This window comes from Protopterus annectens, chromosome 15.part0 (assembly GCF_019279795.1).
Source record: "Protopterus annectens isolate FY-2018-M chromosome 15.part0, PAN1.0, whole genome shotgun sequence".
In the NCBI taxonomy this organism is placed as follows: domain Eukaryota; kingdom Metazoa; phylum Chordata; order Ceratodontiformes; family Protopteridae; genus Protopterus; species Protopterus annectens.
Window position 1 is genome coordinate 447,980,307 of NC_056749.1, and position 19,817 is coordinate 448,000,123.

Genomic DNA, 19,817 nt, shown 5'->3' on the forward strand with positions numbered 1-19,817 from the left:
TTTGTTAAAATTAATGGCTCACCAACCCCCAGGAACACAACTACCTATGCACAATAATTCACAGAAACCCTGTTTGTTTGTCTTTTCAGCTTAGCTGTGTTGAGGCTGACACACTTAACAGAAGTAAGCTCAAATCCAACATAAAAGAAAAACCCAAATGGTAGAATCCTTACCTTACCAGAGTATATAACAAAAGAAAAAAAGTCAGGGCCAAAATCAGAAAAAGCAACTGTCATAGAGACAAGAACTCTCTTATTCAACTAAACAAAAAATAAAGAGGTCTAATAAAGTCCAACAAGGCCAATTACAAGGTCAGGATAGCCTTCCAGGCCATACCTCTGAAACTCTTAGCACAAAATAATCTGGACAAAGACAAAAATAATGAGGGATCAAAGCCCCACAAATAGGGACAAATGTTAAATATTGTTCTTATAAGCTGAGAAAATTTGCTAGAATAAAAGGTCTTGTGTTAACATTTATTTCTTGAAGGATATGAAGTCTGAAACTCAAATGCCTGTCATTATTTAGTGGATTTAGTCCTCAGTGATTTACCACAAAAATACAGAAAATCACACATTTTATGAGGAACAAACCAAAAATATGAGGCAAAAATCTGGACATTCTGCAAAAATCTCAGAGTGCAGTGACTCCCCATATTGGTGAGTACTATGTTTAGGACATTTGAGCCCTGTGTGGGAGCACAGACTATCTGTTACAGGGCATTTGAATTGACAAACTCCTGGAATATCTGGGCAAGAGTGTTTTGCTGGTGTATGTCACCCAGTTAATGGAAGGATGACTAAGGTGTTGGGTTGGATGGTGAGTTATTCCAGTAAGTCCAGGTAGGTGGTGTGCTTTTCTTGGTTCATGTTGTGGACCTATAGCTAACAATGATGTGTTAGAATATTTTGCCCTAGTTAATTGGGTATGGAGTAGTTTGACAGAGTCATATCGTTTGACCATTCTCAAGGTTTATTTGGCTTTAATGAAGATGGATACACCTCCATCTTTGGTTCTGTCACACTCATTTTGAGGTCTGAACATCTGGAAGACATTGTAGCCTTGCACAGCCAGCATGCTCTCTGAAGCTTTGAACCATGTCTCAGTGATTGCACAGACATTAGCATCTTCAAGGGTGAAGAGTGATTCCAGGGAGTGCAGCTTCATGTTTAGATTCCTAACATTAAACAGCAGAACCTTGAGTTTGCATCAAGTGGATTTTGTTCAGTTGGAAATTTTGTTGTTTAGACATTGCCTAAAAAAGGCACTATGGGGAGACAAATGTCTTAGCCAGTATCCCAAAGCCTAGAGGACACATGTGCAGACCATGACTGGCAAACCAGTGTAGCCTATCAACCATGTTATCCCAGACTGACAGATACTGAACCCCCCCTGGACTGACACCCGAGGCAAACCTACTGGCTGATAAATTCAGCTCCAACTTTGCCCCCCTCTCTCCCCCTCAACCTTCCCTTAGGAAATGCCATCAAATATAATTCCCCCTGCTATCACTAGGAAACAGGTCCTTAATGCTCTCTATAAGGCCAAAAACACTGCGTCAATGGGCCCAGGCAATATCCCAGGATGCCTTCTAAATATTATGAAACATGGCCTAGCAGGCCGTCTGGAACTGCTATTTAAATGTAGCCTCCAAACAGGCTTTGAACCTCACTAATGGAGAACAGCAACCATCATCATTCTGCACAAAGGTGGGCCATGTACAGACCTGGAACTACAGACCCATACGGCTCGCTAGTCATATATGAAAAGCCATGGAAATGATAAGTAATGATATAGTAAACCTCCAGACACTGGACACAACCCAGTTTGGTTTCATCAAGGGTAGGTCATGCCTAGTCAACCTGGTGGACTTCTTTGAGAAGATCACCAAAGCAATGGATGAGGGAAAAATGGTTCACACTACCAACCTTGACCAGACCAAGACATTTGACAGAATACCTCACTCAGGCATTGTTGACAAACTCAAAAGGTTAGATACAAACCAGGATGTCACCCGGTAGATAGTCAACTGGCTCACAGACAAGGACCCAGGAAGTTAGAATTGGGGAGTACACCTCTGGAAAGAGGCCAATCACAAGTGGAGCAAATTTCCAGCTGCCCCAAAACTATTTGATTGGCACTTGCTCAAGAGCAGGGCATTAATCTGATGCAAAATCAGAGATGCTCTATAAAACTGGTGACATAAGAACAAAACATATTACTCCAAATCTCTTAAAAAGTCAACACAGTTTTCATCAACAAAAACTATGAAACTCTAAGACTGATATTAACTGACTAATCCTCACAGATTTATCAAAGGAAAAAAAAATTAGTAGATGGTGAGGAGGATTAAAGCTCTTGCCACCTATAACTAAGGTACAGGGATTGAGCCTGAGCAAGTTACTTATCTGAAAATGTTGGAGTGTTTATATTCTGCTGAATCTGTGCATCTCTTCTGCTGTAAATCTCTTTCTACCCATTATATTCTCATGCTGCTTACTTGTACCTGAAAAGAAGAATTGCTGCATGGCAACTTGGGAATTAAATCCATCTCTTTCTGTTCAGATCATCTCACACCAGGTAAACCCATTCCTTTATATGAAAATGTCACACCAGCTGTGTGAATTCCTCATTGACTGCAGGATGCAGGAAAATTTAAAGTGGAGGATGCTAAGTAAAGCATTTGTTTGTTTCTCTCTTTTCTTAAATGAGCAGTATGTGGAAAAACTTTTCTTTTTAGAAAATGTTTCTTTAATCTGTTGTGGATGGGCTCCCCAATCTATACAAGGCCCTAGGCAGCTGCCTAGGTCACCTAGTGCTGGAACCATCCCTGACAGCACACAACTCCCTGTCAAAAACAAGATGCCTACTCCAAAGTGGACTGTTCAATGAAAGTGAAATAAGTTGTCGCAACCCTCTAAAATACCCAGCATTAAATAGTGTCACTCAACCATACTATACAAATTTAAACCTGCCTCCTGATTTGGGCAGGTACTATGATTTATTAAAACAAAGCCCAAACATACTGTTCCCAACTAAGTAAGTTCACATTTTGTACAGTTCCTAAAATTGCAATATACTTTCCAACTGATAAAAATCACAAAATTAGCGTAAAACTGCATTAAATAGGGCTCACAACCTAGGTGGCATAAAGTAGTTGTGGGAGTATGACGTTGCTATGTCCTCCTGGCCACATCATTGTGCAGTAGTTTTATCCTATATAGGAAGCCTATTTTTTATTATTGAATAACTCAAGTAATTAAATTAATGAATTTTTTAAGTGATTGAAACATTTTGGAAATTAATGTATATATTCTACATTACACTCTGCTTAATTGTACATTATACTGTGCTTGTTCACTAGAATGTATATCCACAATTTTGTGTGGGTGTGTGTGTGTGTGTGTTTGCAGTTTGTCTGAACTACTCTGTTACTGCTTACATTTCTGTAGTTTTTAATTTGTAACATGATTTGTATTTCACCTGGGCTACACCTGAAATAGGTCTATGGTCATTGCATTGCCCTGGTAAACAAATAAATACATAAAACAAATAAAAATTAATTATGTGAGCTATATGATGATTACATTTCATCTTGTCCTCTGTTTTGTCATTTCTACTATTGTGTTGTTGGCTGATGTTACAGTGAAGAAACTTTTGGGGAAGGGGTCATAGAGATGATTGGGTGAATACAGAATGAGTTTAGTCTTTTTTTTGGGGGGGGGGGTTCAAGAGAAGTTGGGAGATATCCATCCAAGATTCTGTGGAGGAGAATAATTGCTGGGTGATATATTGTAGTATCGGTAAGGTCTTTGCTGCACAGATGAGTGTTGGGCCATCTGCATATTGTACTACCATGTCATGCAAAAAGGCAGTATGCATGTCACTTATGAATGATTAAATAGAAGGGGGGTCAGTTATAGATCCCTGGGGAATACCTATTGAGATAAGTAAAATAAATAAAAATAATTGTGTTATTTTTACTGGCTATTGTCTGGTTAAATAGAAGGGGGCCAATTACAGATCCTTGGGGAATACTTACTGAGACAGGTAAAATGAGTAAAAATATTGGCTGCCATATTCGTGTTGTTTGTGAATGTAGTCACAAACTAAGTTTACTGTACAATCCTTTAAAATAAAAACACAGTTTATATTTAGACTAACATCAACACAGTATTGAAAAAACATGTCAGATTAAAAATACGTTAGTGGTCCATGAAGGCAATAACAAAGTTAAATAAACAGTTTGAGTATCGTATAATATTAAGCATCTTAGCATCTTACCTCTGCAAAGAGTCTACAAACTTGGTTTCTAAAAGGTAGCCAGGGAAATAAAATATGCGGAAGGCAGTTGAAAAGTATAAATTAATCACCTGTAGTGAAGTGATGAAAAATGAATTAGGTAGCATCTGTATAAAAAGAAATAGGTGAATGTGATTTGTAACATAAAGTCAGAGCTCAACAGGTGATCTAGATTTGTAGGTAAACTACGAGTGGGAAGTAAAGAACTTAATCCAAAGAGCACTGCATGAGCAAGGAAAAGTCACTTAAAATCATTATCTAATGTTGCCAGGGAAAGTGGTTTCAATAACGCACTCTGCAGTCTACAGCAGCAGCATTACAGGACTACACTTGGAGCATGAAGCAGTTCATTGTTGCACAATGTGCAGAGGTCATCAGACCAGTGAGCACAGAGACTCAGTTTTCTGTAAGTGGCAGCAAATTAGTGGAACTCAATTCAATCTTACTCAGGTTACTAGATCAAAAAACATAGTAAAGAGGTTGTTTGCAGAGCTAATACACTTAAAACACCAAAAAGAAACATCTGCCACCTGGGTTATACCTAAAGCACTGTCCAGTAGTAAATGAACAGAAGTCAAGTAGTAATCAGATAGCACAGAGTAACAGTAATCATTTTTATTATACAATCCAAGATGAGTGCTTTCATCCAACCACGTATAGGACTTTATCACAACTACTTACAAAGGCTACCTGATCACATATTTAAGTACTACTCAATTACTGGAGCAATTAGTGTATTCTAATTTTAAAGAAACGGTAACAATTCTTAAAACACATTATACATGATCAGTACAATTAATACAATACACAGAAAAACAATATCAAACCATATAAATAATTTCATAAATCTTAATATACTTTTACTTTTTAAACTCATATTCCTAATAAATTTAATTCAAAATATAAATATATTATAGTATATTATATAGTAAATATTATAAAATAAACTACATAAAATATCTAATGCTTCAAAGTTTAGCAGACCTAAGCTTCAAAACAGGGGTGATAGAAATCAATTCATTTAAACCTGGTTCTCTGTTAGCTTGTAATGCCAGTTGCCAGTATAATTCTCTGTATTCAAGGAGGTCCTCCCATTGCCCTCATCCAGGATTTTTTGAAGTTGTCATAACACATAAAATTTAAACTGGCTGTTCTCACATATTCTAGTATGTTCAGCCATGGATGTAAATTACCTGGTATTGTATTCCACTGTCTGGTATTACTCACTCTATCATTTTCTTTTAAAACACAAATAGAACTGGCATGTAATCCATTAGAAGCTTCTAAGCATGTAACTAATGTGGTTGCCGACCATTTCAAATTCTCAGTTGTATACCCGCTGTTGTGTAAGGAACGGTAAGTACTTCCGTTGAATGTAAAGTACCAGTGGGAAGCATAGGCAATGATTGCTTTAACAAGGCAACCGACCATATTAGTTCACCAACTAACATACTGGGTACAATGGCAGAAACCCCTTGATTCATTCAGTTGGGACCTGGGGATAACATCACAAAGAAACACCAAAAGCAGCACCAAAAAACACAGTAAATAGGTGTTGGCAGAGCTAATACACTTAAAACATCAAACAGAAACCTATGTCATTGTGGTTATACCAAGAAGCACTGTCCAGTAGTAAATGCATGGAAGTCAAGTAGTAATCAGATAGCACAAGGCAGTAGTAAGAAAACTTTAAAACATTAGGTATTTTAGGGAGCTCATCCTATAATATATATGTTATGTATAATATATATAATATTTAGATTTAGATTTATTAGAAATATGAGGTTAAAAAGTAAATGTACAGTAAGATTTATGAAATTATTTATGTGGTTTGATATTGTTTTTCAGTGTATTGCATTAATTGTACTGATTATACATAATATGTTTTTATGAAGTGTTATTGTTTCTTGAAACATTAATACATTAACTGCTTCACTAATTGGGTAGTACTTAAATATGTGGTCAGGTAGCCTTTGCAACTAGTTCTGATGAAGTCCTACATGTGGTTGGATGAAAGCACTTTACTTGGGTTATATAATAGGAATTATTACTGTTAATTTGTGCTATCTGATTACTACTTGACTTTCATGCACTGGACAATGCTTCGTGGTATAACCCTGACAGCAGAGGTTTATTTTTAGTTACTATAGCAGACCACATCCTTAGGTGCAGATGTCACTGAGTCAGTATATAATTTGCAAGTACGTTTTTAGCAACTTTGAAAGGTTAGTGTTTGAGATATATATATATATATATATATATATATATATATATATATATATATACAAGCATTTCAATGGTATGTATTGTGACTTTACAGAACGTTCAGTATCAGGGATTTACTATCCATGATGATTTGGTCTATGATGTCTCTTCAGAGTGGTAAATGTAATATATGTCTAGAATGTTTCATTTTTGAGTTTAAAAATTGTATACATAAAATTAATGCATCTTTCTCTTCAAAGATGAAATTTTCTGTCACTTGAAAGATGGCACAATGGAAACTGCTGTACTACCTAGAGCAAAACTACCCATCCTTATTCAACATTGAGATGAATGCTAAGTCCTTTATATTAGAATATGAATCAATGGATCAATGCTGACAGATAACTGATAATATAATTCTACATCCATTCTACTAAAAGCTGTTAAACAGTGCTTGAGACATTGTGATACTGTCTTATGCATGTAAACAACAAATATCGACTTGTAATTATCTCATTCTCAGAGTCTTCCAAGTTGCATTATACTCAGTTACCAGTATGACATTATATAAAAAACTAAAAATCAGTTATTCTTTGTATTTTATTCTTTTATTAACTCAGTAAGCCCACTGGACAAAAGTCTCTCTTTACAGGGGCTACTGAGAGCACTCTCTGCTTAAGTGACTTGTACAGTAGACTAGCCAACGTTCAAGGAATCAAACTCTACACCCTCAACTACAGGAAGAAACATGTTAACAATAGCCTTAATCCTCTATGATAATATCCAGTGTTATATTTTTCCATAAAACTGTCATAATTTTATATTGTTTTAATTGTATTTTCATTGCTCAGTAGTGTTTCATTACTGTAACTGCATTTTTACTGAATGACTTAACTGTAAACTGCTTTTTTCATACTGAGAGTTGTATTTTCTGTTTATGAGTGCTCTATCTTTGCTTTTCTGTGCATTTTCTGGGAGCTTTCTGTATTCTAGTCAAGTAGCATAGTCTGGATACAGGTTTGACCCAATGCAAGATATTCCAGCTTCAAAGTTTCCCTTACTAGCACTCACTCAATCCTGATGTAGTGAAGCTTCTTTACAGCTTCTGTACAAACCCAAGCTACTAATACCCATCTCAGATCTTTCCACCTTCACCCCCCCTTAGCTCATCCCCTTTGCCGATCCTGACAAATATGGATGGACAGTTTCCTATAGTTTCTCCTGCCAATTTAGTTGTTATGAGCATCCTGAGACAGTGTAGCAACTGTCTCATGTACACAGACAACCCTCTCTTACTACCACCTAGGAACACAATTTGTGAGAGATGCAATTACATTAAAAACCTGGAGTCTATGCTCTTTCCCTCACAAGCCAGTATACCTGGGCACTGAGAAGGTTTTCTGCACAAACACCACACCTCAAACATCGCCTACACCAAAACAACACCCACCCACATATGTGGATGTTTTTAACAAAAAACGTACCTAAACAAAAGAGACCTCAGAGACAAAAACACACGCAAATTCCACAACCTACCACACCACCAACCACATACTACACATAGTCCACATGCTTGTGTCTCACAGCCATCAAGGCTTAACCATACACCCAATATATTAGTCATAGGAGACTCCATTGTGAGACACACAGATGTGCCCTTCACTAGGCTGGATAAGAAAAAAGTCACGGTAAGTTGTTTGTCAGGTGCCAGAATCCATCACATCACCCATGCACTCAAGTCCCTCAACAAGTACTGCTACATAGTACATGTTGGCCTGAATATCTTGAGACATAACTCTCTGGACTATATAAAGAGAGACATGATTGACATCACCGAATATGTGTTACAGGCAGGTATGTCATTAGCCTTAAGCAGCATTCTACCATTACCCAGAATGATGCCGCAATACAAACAAAAAATTATTGACTTTAATATTGGCTTAGTTTCTTGTGTCATTTTAAGGGGATCCAGTACCTGTCGGCTTGGGAAGACATGACTGACAGATGACGATGCTTTGCCAGAGACGGACTGCATCTGTCTCCCTTGGGCTTCAGGCTCCTGGCAAAGCCTCTTGCCTCCTTCTTAGTGCCTTTTTTAGCTAATGTCTTGAGGTCAAAACTACCAGCATGCGACTCTCATCTAAATGCAATTTACAGGTCATGCTGCTGCATGCTAGGAGTCTCAACATGAAAGGCCATGCTGCTGAATGCGAGGAGCCTCATCATGAAACTGCACTCATTGCAAGCATTCTTAACCCTGGAGGATGCTGACATTTGTGCAGTTACAGAAACTCGGTTCAAAGCTGGGGAGAGCACCTTAGCCTTACCTGGTTACTCATCCTATCATACATACAGACTCCAAACTGAGAGCAACAAAGCCAAAGGAGGTGGTGTTTTAATATATATTAAAGATATACCCACCCCCCAGACTGGTAAAACAGTATGACACACAGGAGATGCTCCAGGTGTAGTTACCAGTTGACAAGAACCCTATTCAAATCATAGTTAGCTACAGGCCCCCAACCTTGACTCAGGATGCCCATGCCACCTATCTGGAAATCCTTGAAGCTATTAAGATTCAACCCTATACCCTTATCCGGGCAATTCTACCTACCCAACCATTGACTATAAGAACTACTTGAGCCAGAACACAAACACTGAAAGATTCCTTGACTTCGTCAATGCCAGTGCCTTGGACCAGCTGGTAGACACCCACACAAGAGGCAACAACATCTTAGACTTGGTACTAACCAACATAGGAAACTATTGCAGCACCCCACAGTGTCATCATCCCTAGTAAGATCAGACCACAAAGTGGTCACCTTCAAAGTCACCATCTCCCCAGAACCCCCCCCCCCCCCCAGCTAGGGTTAAATAAAAAAACTTTTCAAAAGCTAATTTCAACCTCCTGAGGGAAGGTCTAAACAGCTTCACAGCCCACTCCCCAACAGTAGGAACTGGTACTAAAGTCCAAAACTACACTAAAGTACTATGCAACCATTTATATAAAGGCATGGATTCAGCAATTCCAGACAGGATAAAATCCTCCTCCTCAAGGAAGAGTAAACCTGTCTGGTGGAAATTGGCTATAAATAAACTCTACATCAAAAAGAAAAAAATGCTGTCCAGGACCAAGAAGGAACAGGTGCCAGATTGGAAGCAATCTCTCCTTGGCCTAAACAGGCAAATGAGGGTATTAATGAAGTCCTCCAAAGCTAACTTTGAGTAAAAATTAGCCACATCTACTAAAGACAATTATAAGGCCTTCTTCACATATGTCCACAATCTAAGGGGAAACACCCAGATATGCTCAGAACTGATGGTCAAGGACACCACATACACAAATGCCGTGGATGTAGCCAACCTGCTAGCGAACAGGTTCAGAGAAAATTTTACCCCTCTGCCTCCCCAACCAGTAATCCAAGATATCCCCAGCACCTACTCCCCCTACCCCTTGTCTCTCAGGAACAAGTCATTATTGCCATCTCTAAGGCTAAAAATACAGCTTCCATGGGACCCAATAACATCTCAGGCTGCATCCCTGCATCAGCTCAGGCAGGAGCTCATAGCACCATTAAGTACCCTATTCAGCCTAAGCCTGAGTACCAGTTTCATCCCAGTCAAGTGGAGGACAGCCACCATCATCCCTCTGCACAAAGGTGTAGTGTTCACCAATCCAGGCAATTATAGACCCATCAGCCTAACAAACTTGATTTGCAAGGCCATGGAATGCATTATCATGGACCACCTTAACAAGGACATTGGCAACCTCCAAATGCTCAGTCCCACACAGTTTGGCTTTGCAAGGGGGGATTATGCCTGTTAAATTTGGTAGACTTCTTTGAGTCAGTGACCAAAGCCATGCATGAGAGAAAAATGGTGCACATTGCCTACCTTGACCTGACCAAGGCCTTTGACACTATTCCCCACTCAGGCATAATAGATAAACTAGCCCAGCTTGGCATAAATCTGTATGTGACCAGATGGGTAGCTAACTGGCTGACTGATGGAACTCACTCATTCAAAATAGGAGAAACTTCCTCAAGTAGTAGACCCGTAATGAGTGACGTACCCCTGGAATCGGTCCTGGGGCCCCTGCTGTTAGGGATATACTTCTCCAAGGTGCAAGCCAAAACCAGAGGTCTATGGCTGACTAAGTTTATAGATGACTGCAAGCTGGGCACTGTCATCAACTCCTCTAGTGATGTAGACATAGTACAAGAGGGTCTCACCCAGACAAATGACTGGTGCCAGAAACACAGCCTCAAACTAAATGCCAAAAAATGCATCATCATCATTACCTTTGGGTAGAGTAATGTCTCCAGAAATTATCACATTAATAATAACGTCCGTTGTGAGGGACCTGGACACCCAAGTTGACAGTAATCTAACTTTTGACCACCATGTTGCCTCCATTGTATGAAGAGCTTTCTACTTGACTCACCTCTTTAGTAAGGGTATTTCTTACAGAAATAAGGAAGTCATACCTTCCCTGTATTCCTCCCTTATCAGGCCCATTATCAAGTATAACTCCCCTTTCAGCATTTACCTTGTGAAGCACATGCAACAGTTGGAGAGACCACAGAGGTTCCTGACCAGGAGAATCCAGGGCTTCAAAAATCTATCCTACACAGACGAGCTAAAATCCCTGTACCTCTACTCTGTCTCTTACAGACTCCTCAGAAATTATCTATGTCTGGCATACAGAGCAATTTCCGACCCCACCTTGATGAAATCGCTGCATATCTGCAAGCCAAACTCCACTAGCATGACCCACATTTAAAACCTCAACTTGATCTGTGACATCAACAGGACTTGCTGGCAGGACAGTTTTGTCTTGCAGTGACTCCCCCATGTATAGATTAGACTCCCTCTCCATGTCAAGCAGAGTACTTCATTATCCCTCTTTAAGAGAAACCTGGATGACTGGATGGGAAATGGAAAATACACATATGGGATTTCACCTGTGTCGCTGCTGGACAGGAGCATCGGGTGCTGACTTGTGGGAATATGGGCTAATTTATTGGCTAGGCCTATAAAGGCCGCTGGGCCAGTAGCCTAGTAACTTACTATGCTATGATGATACCAGAAAGATGCTACCATCAAATTCACCTGTACTGACTATAGAAGATGGCTTTGCCTAATTAAATGATGGGTTGCGGTCTATTAAAGTGGAAGTTTCAGGTGTATTCCATATCAGAGTTCCAAATATAATTCAGAAAGTTTTATGAGGCAGTAAAATGATTGAATAAGCATTTATTTTCAGTAACAAATCACCCAAGTTCTGCTCTCTACCCTTCTCTACCTACTCCTCCAATGGAACAAAAACTGACTCAACTAATCAGAACAAACTCCTAGGAGTTACAATTGATAACAGACTACAATTTGATACACACATCTCCATTACAATAAAAAAAGTCCATGCCAAACTAGACACCCTCTAGAGGGCCAAATCTTACCTCACTCACCTAGCCAGACTAGCCATTGCTAGAGCCCACTTACTTTCTACTCTACTCTTTTGTTCACATATTTTCACTATCCTATGTAAGACTGACCTTAATAATTTAGAATCTTGCTACAACAAAATAGCTAGGTTTGTAGCCAATCACCCCCACATAACACATCATTTCTGTTCTCATCATCACCTAAACTGGCTGGAACTTCCCAACCTGTTAACTCTAAACCAGCTTACCATTGCTCACAAAGTCTTACACAACCCTAACAGCTGCCCTGCCCTCTCAAACTTGGTCTAACCCAACATTAACCATGGGTCCCTTAGATCCTCTGACAAATTACTGCTAAAAATTACCCAGTCACATAACTATTTTGGTGGCTCTCTTTATTCCAGTAAAATGGCCACAGTCTGGAACACTCTACCCCAGTTCATCCTCACAAATACTAACATCTCTTCTTTCAAAAAAAGTCTAAAAGAATATCATACCAGCAGATGGATTTGCCCTTGTATATCAGTGGGGTAACTCCTTCATAATGTCTTCTCTATTCTGTACTCTACTTCACCTCAGTCAACGACAACCTGCTAGTTGAGCTGCTGATAAACATATCTGTACTATTGTAAATTTCAATCTAATATTCCTATAACTATTAGTTTTTTGCTTAGCATCTTTGATTATTGTACTATTGGACTGTTACTTTTTAACTACTGTACTGTTGTCTTTGTGCTTTATTAGCTACTGTTTTCTTTTTAATTGTTTTACTAGCAATGGTTAATTTGTCTGGAGCTTTTCTCCCTGGGTCTCCCATGAAAACAGGCCACTTGCCCAGTCGGACGCTACCCAATTAAAAAATGTAAATACATAATAAATAAATATACAGGCTAATATTCCCTCTATTTACAAAAAGGTGGCATTTGTTATGTTATAATTTGGCATACGTCTATGTTTTGTAATACTAAAAAACAAAATATGAACTTCAAGATAAAATTAATTTTAACTATGTTATTTTATTTATAATTGTTTACTGGAGTAGTGCACTGGTCACAACTGATCAGTTTCAGGCACAGCATGGATTAATACAATCACAATGCATAGATGGCTAAGAACAACTGAAACAGAAGTTGCATGTATTAGCACAAAATGATACACAACCAAAAAAAAAAAAAAAAAGTATATACACTGTTTTCAGTAAAGGTTTAACACTATGATGGCAGAGAAACTGGAGGAGGAGGTTAAGGAAATGGAGAGGAGTAAAAGCTAAAGAAATTAGGATTTAAAAAAACAAATGCTGATTTATATCAGAGGAAAGCCACTTGGACATGTCAACAATTTCACTGGATTCTGGCGAACCATGAATAAGCAAGAAAATCCAAGGACCGTAGTCTCAACTAATTGGGCTGAACTCTATTTTGAACAGCATAATGTCTGAATATAATAATGCAATGTAAATGAAGCATTTAATGTTCAGTTCCTTTTCCTTTATGTGTCCTCTGTTATAACTAAATCACAAAAAAAAAATATATAGAATCTGGCATCAGCAAACAGAAGACTACTGTATCAAACTCATTATAATAAAAACATATTCTGTTATTGAACTTGGCAAACTAACATTTGCACTAGGAAAGGATGAAATGATTGCAAGATTCCTAAGCATAAAATAAAAATAATAATGACTGTTGTGTAATGTGAAAGAAACTGCCGCATAATTATACTAATACTTATATTCCTTCTGTCAATTTTGTACAGATTTTCAAAAATATCTTACATTTGAAACTAACTCTAAATATCAACATAGAAACTTTTTATATTCACTGAAATATTTTCCCAACAAATATTTAGTGACATAATATAAAAAGCACTGATAAATATGTTTACAGGTTAGAACTTTAGCAATCTTAATTTTCTGCCTCAAAGGATATGGATGTATGTGTTAAGGTGCCTTAATACTGTGTTTATTTCAGAATATTGACTATATATAATATATATATATATATATATATATATATATATATATATATATATATATATAGATCTACTTCAGTAGATTAAACTTTTACAAGTTCAAACCACATATGGCCAAGACCATATGTTTGAACTCGTAAAAGTTCGAACACTGAAGTAAAAACACATAAAATAAAAAAACACAAAACTAAATGTCTATAGCAGTGAGGCTATGCCCCCCTGCACCCCACACCCCCTTACTTAAATATACCAACTCTGAGATCACACTTGTTAGTCTTTCGGCTTTTCCTGGTTAGGGGTCGCCACAGCGGAACTCCGGTCCACTAATGATTGGCAGTAGATTTTCACGAACGCAAAGGTGTCAGCTCGACGTCCAACCTTCAACAAAGGCACGCCCATTTATGCATGTCTTTCGAATGCCCACCCAACTGTGGGGAGAACATGCAGACTCCACACAGAAGGCACTCCCCACACTCCAGCAGAGAATCGAATGGGAGAACCTCTTGCTGTGAGGCAACAACGCTACTGCTGCATCACCGTGGATATCGCACTACTTTGTGAAAATGGGAAATCTTCCCTTTCCGCTCTGTATGGAGATCTCTATTTAGTCTGATCAAACCTTTACAAGTTCAAACATATGGTCTCGGTCATATGTGGTTCGAACTTGTAAACGTTTGATCAACTGAAGGGGACCCATATATATATATATATATATATATATATATATATATATATATATATATATATATATATATATATATATATATATATGTATATATATATATATATAGAGAGAGAGAGAGAGCACAGTAGTTTATTTTTGTTGCAAATTCTGGAGAAGCATAATTTACTACTCCCTGCAAAAAAAGCAATGTCTCTGTATGTGTTCATGAAAACTAGAATAATAAGGTTGTGGCATTTTAAAAGGATCATCTATCAGATAATATTGTTCTGACATAAAACACTTTGTTGGTCCTTAAAACATTATTCTTCCATTTTATGATGACTGCAGTTTTACTGAACGGGTATTATGAAAATGTGTACAGTTGATGAAATAACGTAATCTTAATAAAACGAACAATAGGCCAATTTCAGACATTGCACAATGCAACTCAGTGTAGGGTGTCAGTGGGATGTAATGGTAGCATTATTCACAAAGAGTAATTCAAAAAGAGGGTATTAAACAGAGCCTGAATAACCAAATAAGACCTAGCCAGAAGATATTTACTAATCCCCACAATGATTTAGCATGATGTCCTCTTACTCAGCATGCTGCTACCCCAACGACTCGATACTCCTTCAGCAACTGGTGAATCCACGGCAAGCTTAGCACTTGGCAAACATCCAGGCCATTACATCTATCTACTGTTTTTATATATGTTGAATAATACTGTGCTTAACTGCAGTTGTGCACTGTAGCAACAACTAATACCTTTCAATTAATTTATTTATTTGCTGTTTACCAGGACTGGTCTATCTGGACAGATGGCAGGTGAAACCAAAGTATAGTGTAAAAGACATACTTGCTTTTATTCTGCATTTCATGTATCAGTCTTTCATGATGCACCAGAAGCATACAATGCTGTCTCACATTTACAAGTATATCCAGTTTGTGAAAAGTGCCTAGACAGAATTCCACCTCAATCAATACCAGATGATACAGAGGTAACAGTGAGTGATCACGCAGTCTGTGACTTGTAACCACACTTTCATTTTCTTATGCTGAGTCCCAAATTACCTTGTGACTCAGCATAAGGGTTTTGATTATGGCCTATGGCTTTCTGACCATTTTATAAACAGTATACATAGTTACTTGAACAGTATGCCAGTTTGTTAATTAACTTTTATCAGTGTTGTATTTGTGCCTAGTTTCCTTCTATTATTTTCAAAGGGAAGCCCTCACACCATCTTACACAAGTGTTTCAAAGTCTAACTTGTTCTGTACATTACCACTTTTACCATTATAGTTTATAGCCTTTGTGCTACACTCTGCTTCTCTGTGTAACGGTAGAAGAAGAGTAGTGGGGTAAGAATATTCCTCCAGAGGATCTGGTACAACTAATAACTAGTCAGTTTGGCTTCAAGATTTCTAATTTAAGTTCCAAAGCCTTGATCTCTTCTGAAATAATGTTATTAAGAAAGGGCTTTACATTTATACCAGTGTGCAGAACAAAGATTACAGACATGCTTGAATATGAAATATTTACTTCAGCAGATGTAGTGCTCAAAAACAAATGTAAATTACAGCTCCTTCGTACTTTCAAACCTGGAGTTTTATAGATTTCAGATTTTTGAATGAACTTGTATAAATGATATAAGAAATTTATTAGTGAAGCCAGTTAAGTCTAAATTTTGCCATATGTTCCACATAGAGTCAATTGAATTAAGATCATTAACAGCTGATTCATCAGTCCACATTATGAAAGCAGACAGATTGGGTAGGGGTTGTTATTACGGACAGAAGTAGGAATGTTAACAACATGTTACTTATTTTATATGATTGCTTTATTGCAAAATGATTTATGCTTTCAGAAAAAAAATTAATGACATATTGCAGTCTCAATATCTCAACAGGTAGCACACTTGCCTTTTTTCTGGAAGATCAGATGGTTGTGGGTTCTATTCTCATACCAGATAGCTGGATTTCTTTATCAGTTCTGACACTGCAGTGCAGCTTAAGGTGGGTGCTGCACTCCTGAATGTGTCATCCCTTGGGTGAGATTTTGAACCAGAAGCCTCATCTGCCTGAGTTGCTGGTAGCTCAGTTGGATATAAAAGATTCCACTGTACTTATCAAAAAAAGAGTAGAGGAAGTTCCCTTATGCTATGGTCAAATTTCCCCTAGTCATTATTAATATCACCTTGAGTCTTCTCTGAAAAGAGACCATTGGCCTAGTAGAACTACCTCTGTCAACAAAACATCAATCAATCAGTATTGCCTGATCATTATGCTAATGAGTGAAAATGAGCTGAACAAATTACATTGTGTAGAACTTCCCAGACCTCCTATTTGTCATCCCTGTGTTATACAAATGGACTGAAGCCCTTCTTTTAGTTCTTTAGTTTCATCCAGAAGGTTAACAACAAAATCATTGCTAATCCTTATTGATCATACAATACAACCCATGGTTTCTGAATTAGAGGGGTATATTAGATAAATATTAATGGCACTTTTAGAGAAATTAAATTGTGTGGAATTTGATAATATTATTTTTTTGGTCACTTGGGATGTTGTACACATCATTACTTATAATAAAGGAAGTGAGTACTTTCAACATTGCATGGCAAATGAAATCAGTCTGACTACTGAAGATACTGAGTTAGTGTGTAACCTTCTAGAGTTAGTACTTGGAAATCATTTTCTTTTCTTTTTTCAAAAAATAATATTTACATTTGCTCAGTGAGGTTACTATGAGTGCAGTGATGGCTCTTGTGTATGCCAATTGATGGTTAATTCCAAATTATATAAGTGAATTCAATTTTACAGCTGCTTTAGATGTTGTGGCTGCATGTTGTTACAGAACTACATGAATTGGTTCAGATTTTAAAATGTTCAAAAGACTTTTGTTTTTAAAACTGAACTGATCTGAATAGCGATTGAATTTTCAGACTTTGATTTATCTAATGATAAAGTAAATAAATATTTTGCATCTAATATTTGTCCTGAACGGACACCAAACAGACTGGAAACTAAGAGAAAGCATAATGGTGCAGACAGGAAACCCAGCAGTTTTAAATCCATTTTAATCCAAAAAATGAGTGATTTCATCCAGTACAATGACCAAGACTTCTTCAGATCTGAAGAAGTCTTGGTCATTGTACTTGAAGAAAGCAATCTTTTTTTTTTTTTTTTTTATTAAAATTGATTTAAAATTGCTGGGTTTCCTTTCTACAACATTACGTTTTCTTTTGATCACAAATTCTTATCTATATGCTTGCAGTTTCCATCCAAGGTATGTGAAATAGAATGTCATCAAATGCCAAACAATGAGGCTAAGTAAAGTGGACAGTGAAGTGGGGTTTTTTTTTGTTAGGAACTGGATACCTTCAAAACGTTATTCTTGGATGGAGGGTAAAAGCAAGATACAATTATAGTTATTTGTCAGGAATGTATTGAGAACAGGACATCTTGGTATCTGTTCTGAATTAGAATAGGGGTATACTAGCAAAAACAAAATGGCACAACAGCAGCTGATGAATGGTGTTCAGCTGTGTTTACTGGCTACTGGTCATATAACTAATTATTTAGCCATTAAGAACATTATCTGAGACAACTGGAAAATATTAGGTCATATTAGATCATATTGAACACTTTCAAATACTGTGTGAAATATCATTTTTTGATAAAATGACATCTAAATAATATCACCAAGACCCATAAAAACTTGGACTTCTTTATAGACACAATAAAGTTCCTCTCCCTCCCCTCCAGAATAACTATAGCACATTCTTACCTTTTTCCTTCTCTAACTCATGGCGCACCTTTACTAACAAACCTGCAAACTGCACTGAAGTCTAAATTAGAAGCATGTTATATTGCTAAATTTGCCACTAATAGTCACAACTCTACTCATCACAGCACTACACTAAAGTAACTTCAGTGGCTGGAATTCCCCCATCACCTTCTCTTATTTCAACTTACAACCACGCATAAATTAATGCATAAGCCCCAAAACTGCCCTGCACTTAGTTCTTTATTCTCCCTGTATAATCCTAATAGGCCTCTTTGTTCCATACATCAGTATTTTCTTCAAATCCATAAACCCAAGCTACCTACAGGTCAACTATTATACTCTTGGAGCATAGCTAAACTCTGGAACAATCTACCCCTTCTATCCACTTACAAGAAGCCCTTCCACTTTTAAAACTGCACTACACATTCATCTTCTTTCCAAGTGGGTGTATAATTGTTCCTCCTCTCTCTCAGGCACTAGCTAAATCAATCACTATATCCCTAAGCTGTCTGCCCTCACCTTTCTGTAATATATCTTCTCTTATCAATAGACCATTTACTTTCATTACCCCTACTTATACTTCTCCTACCCTTCTGCTTTCCTCACATCCCCCCTTCTCTCTTTCTCCTTATTTTTACTCCGTATACCCTTCCCTCTCAATCCTTCCCCTCTTCCATCTCTTTCCTTTCTCTTCTTATTCTACTCTTCCTTCTTCCCGTATTATTTTATTTAATAACTACCTCTGCCTCAAACCATCTTCTACTAGTTCATTCATATTCTCTCCCTGGCTATCTTATTTCTGGGCCTCATTTACCTATACCACTCCTGCAGCATAGTACTGTCTCATCCTAACATTTCTCCAACTTTATATCTTCCTATTATTATATCTTTGACCATGATGATGGTCAGCCTCTATGTCAGAAAGTTTGTAGCAGGTCTAGTTCATCCTAGGTTAATTTAATATATATCCTATGAAATCTGGTAATTCTTTGATGTAATATCTGCACATAATTTTCAAGTACTGGATTTTCTCTTTAACGTTTTGTAATTTCTGTAAATAATGTTTGAGTTTCTGTAATTCCTGTAAATTACTTTTATGTATATTTATCACTTTCTGGAGCTTTTCTCTCCATGCCTCCACTGAAATGGGCTTCCTTGGCCCAGTGGATTTTCCCAGTAAACAAATGGCAATAAACAAATAAATAGATACATAATCTGAAATTAATTCTTGAAAGTGACGAAAACAAAACAAAACAAAAAAAAAAAGAAAAAGTCTACTAGATAAACAGGTAACTACAAATTTATAAATGCGGTACCTGCAACTACTGTAGATTTATAAATATGGGTCCTTATATCTCTGTAACAGTGTATCCAAGAACTTTATGGTAAGAAAATATTTTTATTATTAATCATGTAACATTTTTAGCTTGCTAGCTGTAAT